The following is a 6,985-nucleotide window of genomic DNA, read 5'->3' as shown; positions in this document are numbered from 1 at the left end:
ACACACACACACATATATATATATATATTCTGTTAACACTGAAACAATGATATTGACTTTCTTTTTTTTATGGATGTCCTTTACTGTACTGCTTGCCCTGGTTGAGTCTTCCAACATTATTCTAAATAAAAATGGTAAGTGAATTCCTCTTTGACTTTTTCCAGATAGGGAGTAAATTTCATCCTTTCATTTAAGACAATGTTTGCTGTTGACATGATACAAATGCCATTTATTAATTTAACCTATTTCCTTCTGTATCTAGTATTGTATGAAGGAACATTAAATTTTTTTAAATACATTTTTGCATCTATTGAATTAATCATATAGCTTCTGCCCCAGAGGCCAGTCTGGACCACCAGAATTCTGACTCCAAATACCTAAAACAAAATAACTGCAATGACAAAGTAGAAGAAAATAACTTTTGTGCTCTATTTTTATCTCAAGTGCTGTTGGTGGAAATGTAAATTAGTGTAGCCACCATGTAATCAGGATGAAAGTTCCAAAAACATCAAAAGCATAATTTCATTGTTTTCCAGTCATCTCACTTCTGAGTATCTACTGAAAAAAACCAGCTAGGCTGTTGTAGTGATACCTGCTTATTTCAGCACTCTTCAGAATAGAATCCATCAAGAGATGGATGGGCAAAGGATATATAAACATATACAAATGTATGTGTATATAATGGGTCTTACCTCAGTCGTAAAGAATGAAATTATGTCATCTGCAGGAAAAATGGCTAGAAATGGACATTCTTGTGTTAAGTGGAACAAGCTAATCCCATAAGAACAGAAATCCTAGCTATAAATTTGTTTTTTCGTGATTGTGGTTTTGCTGGGTTTTGTATATATTTTTATTGAATTTTTGTGTATTTCATACACAACTTCTTAATCGTCTGTATACCCCCTTCACCACTGGCACCCTCCCATAGCTGCCACCCCACTGGATTTCATGCATTCTGTCACTTATTTTAAGGTCTATTTGTCAAGTTAATGTCACCAGAAGTCTAAGAGTGGTTTATTTTTGTGTGTGTGTGTGTATGAGTGTTTTGCTGACAAGTACAATTCCCTTGTACTCAATGCCCACAGGGTTCAGAAGAGAGCGCTGGATCCCCTGGAACTGGAGTTATGGACTATTGTTAGCTATTATGTAGATCTTGGGACCCCAACTCGGGCCCTCTGCAAAAGGAGCAAGCAACCTTAACTACTTAGCCATCTCTCCAGTCCTGTTTTTAAAGAGATTTTAAATGTGTTCATTCTCTTTATATCTTTAAATTTGAGAATTAAATTCATTTGCATTCATTGTTGTGGGGTGCTTCACGAGAGAAGACCACTCAGACAAAGTTTTGCCAAATGAAAGTCATTAATGGCCAGGGCTACTACACAAGGGTTGTTGGGAACCCAAGTGTGTAGCACTGAGTCTTCTGTAGGATAAGCTTTTACACAGAGAAACCATAACCAGGAGTGAAAAGCTTAAGTTCCTAATATTACAGGTGGAGAGTCCCCTTAATAATTTCTATTCTATTAAGAAACAATTACCATTTTGCAGAAGCAAGCCAAGCATAACCTACAGAAGCAATAAATCTGCAGTTAGCAGGTGTAATACAGGACATGTTGACCTGTTCTCAAGACAACTTGGGTCTAGCTGACATGTGTTCCCACAAACTGGGCCAAATGCCTGATAATTTCAGAGACTAGAGTCAGCCTAAACTTTAACATAGCATAGCTATAGTCAAGAAGGTGCCCTATTACATTCATCATAATTACTGATAGTCAAGGTCTTACCTTAGCCATTTTGTTAGCAACATTTATGTTATATTACAGAATATTTATTTATTATTTTTATTTTTATGTGTGAGTGTATTGCTTTCATGTGTGTATGTGTTGTACAATGCCCATTGTCAGAAGGATGCATCAGATTCCCTGGAACTGGAATTAGTTGTTAGCCGCCATGTGGGTGCTGAGACTCAAACCTAGGTCCTTTTCAAGAGCAGCCAGTGCTCTTAACTGCTGAGCCATCTCTCCAGCCATTTATAGTATATTTACTTCCTTTCTTTATTTTCTTTACTCTTGCTTACTTTTTGTAGTTAAATGAGTTACCTGGGAACTCATATAATTTTTAAAAATCCATTATATATTTTTGCATTGTGGTTACTATGAAGTGCATATATTTTACTATAATAAAAATTTTCAAAATGATAGGCATTTCATATGATCTTAAAGATAACAAAATAAAGAAAATACTTTGGAAAGATAGGGATGCTAGTTATTCACTCCCTTCTTTGGACATCTCATTTTACATCTTGGTGTATCACCTATCTCTTAACATATTAACACCCTTATGTTGGTTTTGTTTGCCAGCCTTCACACTGAAGATATGTATGGTTTACATCCAATGTTTACAATACTAGACACTGAAATTTTCTGCATAACTACTGCCACAAGAGAGTTTTGCATCTTCCCATGGCTTCTCACTCATTAAAGTCAGACTTTCTTTATCATTGTATGTAGAACAGACCTGATGAATATGTGTCCTCTCAGGTTCTGTTTGTCTGGGAAGGTCTTTTTCTTTCTCAGTCACTTCAAAGGATAGCTTTTCTGTATACAGTGCTCTTGGATGGCAGGATTCTTTCTTTAGCATTGCGGGAATCCCTTGCCACTATATTATATCCTACAAGGTTTCTTCTGAGAAATATCCTATAAGAGTTGGTGGTTTCTGGCATGGAGGAATCAGTTTTCTTTGAAGGTATGGTTCATGGTTGGTCTGCATTGCTCCCACACCCAGCCCAAACTGGACTCAGTTGGTCATTTAAAAGAAACAAAGTTGAGAGAGAGTAGATGGTGAATCTGGGAGGAGTGGGGAGTGGATACAATAAAAAAGTGAAGTAACACAGTCTCAGAAAAGCAACATGTTCTCTCGCATTTGCAGATCATAGCACTAAATCCTTATATGTGAGTATATATCCTGATGAAAACACAGTAGCCAGGAAATTGGAAAGGAATAATGGCAGTAAAGGGAAAGAAAGAACCCAAGAGAGGGGCAGTAGGAAACAGATGTTACCAAGGGGGAAATAGGGAAAATGGGGGTGTTCAACTGGGAATGGAGAAAAGGACATACAAGGAACAATGGGGATAAAGGGGAAGAAGGAGCTCAAAGAGGGTGGGCTAATAAGAGACAGGTATTATCAAGGAGAAAATGAGGAAAAGTGGAAGCACTGTAACTGAAGGGTAGAGGCAGTTCAGAAACGGAGAGGGAGAGGAGATATAGACAAAGCTTAGGTGGTATGAAAAACTAGAGGGAAATGTATTAGCTCAAAAACCTAGGGAAAAATGCCCATATAACATGTGAACATGAGTTCAGGTATATACCTGAAGGCTATATAACAAGAAACACAGTGCCAGAAAGGAAAAACCTCCCTTGGAATTATTGATCAGTGTAGTTCAAATGAGTCTCAAAATAATAGACTATTGCCACAGCCCTTGATTACCACCTAGAACCTGAAGGTAAGGCTATTGATGAAGACAGGGCCTACTTCAGACACAGGACTTGGTTCAATGGATCTGGAACTGACCTGGAAGCCTCCTCCCTGAAGACTAGCTCTCATATTTTTCGAGGATACTATGCAGGCTGCTAAGGGAGAAAAATCAATCAGTGGTTCAGCTTCAGCTTTAAAGTCTAATAGCCACAACAATGACTGGCAGTTTTCTCTTGGGGCTAATTAATAGCTATCTAATTGGACTCTAAAGTCCTCTCCATGGGAGTGAATCCATGAGTTGCACTGTAAACACAACCAAATACACGTGGCTTGAAAGGTCATGGATCCTGGAGAAAACCTTATCTCTGTCACATACCTAGACAAATATAATTTCTTACTACATACTAAATATGGATCTTTATATTTACCGACAAGTATACCATTCACTACTCTTCCAAGAAGTTTCTTTTTCAAACAAACAGAGACTATTCCTGAGTTCCACAAGTGGTCACACACAGAGAATCTGTGTCTGAGAGATGCCCAACCTTAAGTGACAGATCTACAGTGGAACCGCTGCACCTAAGACCCATGGAACAGAGCTGAAGTACAGAGGATTTTAATACATCTCCCAAGTCCCACCAGTAAAGCTTCCTCGTGCAATAGAGTGCAATGCACACTGAAGGCCACAACTGGCCAAAGTGTAGAGAATAAGACACAGCAGAGTATGTGTCCCTGGTTAGGACTCTTAATTTAAACCTCATCCACCCATGGTTCAGGGACCATTGTGGAAGATGGAGCAGGAAAATTGTAAGAGCCAAGGTTGCTGCATGACCATAAGGAGAAAAAGAATCTTTTAGACTCCTGGGAACTTACATGATCATATGAACACACAGCAATGATGTCAGCATGCACAAGATCAGTGCAAACTACATTGGCCAAAAACCCAGAATAGAACTGGGGAAATGGGCAGGAGGGCCCAACCTTAGCTGAGGAACTAATGGCAGCTGATTACTGCTGGGTGAGGGAGAGTTGGTCTTTAAGGGAGCAGTGCTACAAATCTGACTAGACTCCAGTGGATGAACTCACACTGAGGGACATCTGGGTACACAAACTTTATTGCATAGGCCTTAACATATACGACAAAAAGTATGAAATCTAATGAGGAGGCTACAGGGTGTGTTGATGGGGGGTTTAAACGTGATTCAGATAGATTATGTGAAATGATCAAATCTTCGGTGAAAAGTGAGAAAATAGTGTGTGTGTATGAATTTTGTGAAGAATTAATAAAAATCTGATATTTGAATTAAAAAGGAAATTTGCTGTCATGCAACCTAGGAAACTATTTCTGTTCTTTATAAAATATATCATATAAGGCATTCATTATAGTCAGGTACATAATTGGACTAAAAAACTATATATGATACTCTTGAACATTCTGTATAAGGAAACTAGCTGGTGTCTCCTAATGTTTCTGAAAAAAGTAGAGGAAAAAGGATGAGCTCAGGGGGTTGAAACCTTAAGTCATAGACAAATGATCCCAAAGCTTCTAGTCTTTTGTGAAATATGTGCTTGTGTTCAGTAGCAATAGTGCTGAAATGTTGAAACTGAGCCAAACATGTAACCAACTACCTTAAAATACAAGTGGAACTCCCAGACAGACAGCATGCTAACTGCAAAAACTAAGGCATCAATGGGGAGAAATAGGAACCTAAAACTCGGACTTGAGACACAGGAAGCCCCTGCATTAAGACAGCATCGTCAGTCCCCTCTTTGGTGGCGAGACATCATTCCCTCTGTGGTGGTTTGAATGAAAATGTCCCCCATAGGCTCTAAGTGTTTGCACATTTTATCCCCAGATGATGGTGCTGTTTTGGGAGGCTTCAGAAGGTGTGGCTATCCTGGAGGAAGCATGTCACTGGGGGTGGGCTTAGAGAGTTCTTAAGCCTTGCCAGGTCACCAGTTGTTCTCCTTGCTTCCTGTGCCTGGTGATGATGTGAGAGCTTCACTTCTGCTGCTCCTGTTCCAGCCACCTCCAGCCACCATGCCTCCCTGCCATGATGGACTGTAATTCTCCTGGAACCATAAGCTCAAATAAACTCTTCCTTCTATAAATTGCTTGGGTCAGTGTTCCTATCACAGCAACAGAAAAGTGACTAATACATCATCTCATAGTATTAGGCTTTCTATTCTGGGTAGAATCAATCAGTTTACACTCCCTAAGGAATCAGCCCTACATTGCCTAAGGAATCTTTAATGGAAGCCTACATTGTCCAGAGAAAGTTACACAGTTACCCTCAAAGTAGGAGCTCTTCAGGACGCATGCCCATTCCTGTTGACTTAGAAATGAAGGTTGGAAAAAGCTGGAAATTCCCTACCACTAAGGATGGTTTTCATGGTGCCAAAAGGAAACAGATGACTGGGGGAGAAGAGTCTCCTATAATTTTCCTCAATGACAGACCCCCATGTGTAGCATTATCACTGTACCAAACAAGATGTTCCTGCTGATGCAATAGTGGAGTGTCTAGTGTATGTACAACCAGCAAATTTTTGATTGGATATAATGCCCACTCCTAGGGGTGGAACATATATCTGGTACTGTAGATGTGGCCAAACCCCTGTGGCAGGGGAGACTATAGGCCCAAGTGGGAAGTCACTGCAACTGCTTTGTTAGATGGAAATGATGTGCCAGCTAAAGTACCATCCAAGCATTTGTTTTTGCACTTATGGGTTAAGTTATTATAGCAGTCACTGCTTAGATGTTCTTGCTTCTTGCTGTGGGTGTTTTTATACTAGATGAAATCCCACTGAAACTGGCCAACAGCCCATGGAAAATAGATGACACAGAGACCCAAAAGTTCAGTGCCTTGCCACAATGGGAGGAATATCATCCCACATCTACCACCCCCTCCAAGGCTCAGGGACTTTGGTGGAAGAGGTTGGTGGAAAGAATGTAAGAACCAGTGGAAAGGGTGGAGTGTTAACTGGAGATGTCTTCCAATGACAACGCCAGAAAGCTATAGTCACACCTTCTTCCCAGGCTCATCAAGGAGTTGAGGGGGGGAAGAAGATACCCCTCCCACCCAATCAGTCAACCTGCATGTGGAGGGATATATAAGGATATATATGCAAAGGATATATAAGTCGAGAACACCAAGAGGGACCTCTCTCACCATCTTGTGCAGCTGTTGGGAGGTGGGAGGTCACAGGGTCTGTATTTGAATGTGGACTTTATGATGCAGCCACAAAGGTGGGGTGCCCACTCTCTTGTAAATAAACCCCTATCCTGTGCTCCATTAAAAATAATGATAGGGCATGGTGGGACATGCCTGTAGTCCCAGCACTTGGTAGGAAGAGGCAGGCAGATCTATGTGAGTTCAAGGCCAGCCTGGTCTACATAGTGAGTTCCAGGACACCTGGGGCTACAGGGAGACCCTGCTTCAAAATGACCAAAAAAATGATAATAATAAAATATTTTTCAAAAAGAAAGAGCAAATAAAACATTGACCAACACAT

The sequence above is a fragment of the Nannospalax galili genome, unplaced genomic scaffold (assembly GCF_000622305.1).
Source record: "Nannospalax galili isolate Female #2095 unplaced genomic scaffold, S.galili_v1.0 scaffold936, whole genome shotgun sequence".
Classification (NCBI taxonomy): Eukaryota; Metazoa; Chordata; class Mammalia; order Rodentia; family Spalacidae; genus Nannospalax; species Nannospalax galili.
Note: the sequence above shows the minus strand (reverse complement) of the source record.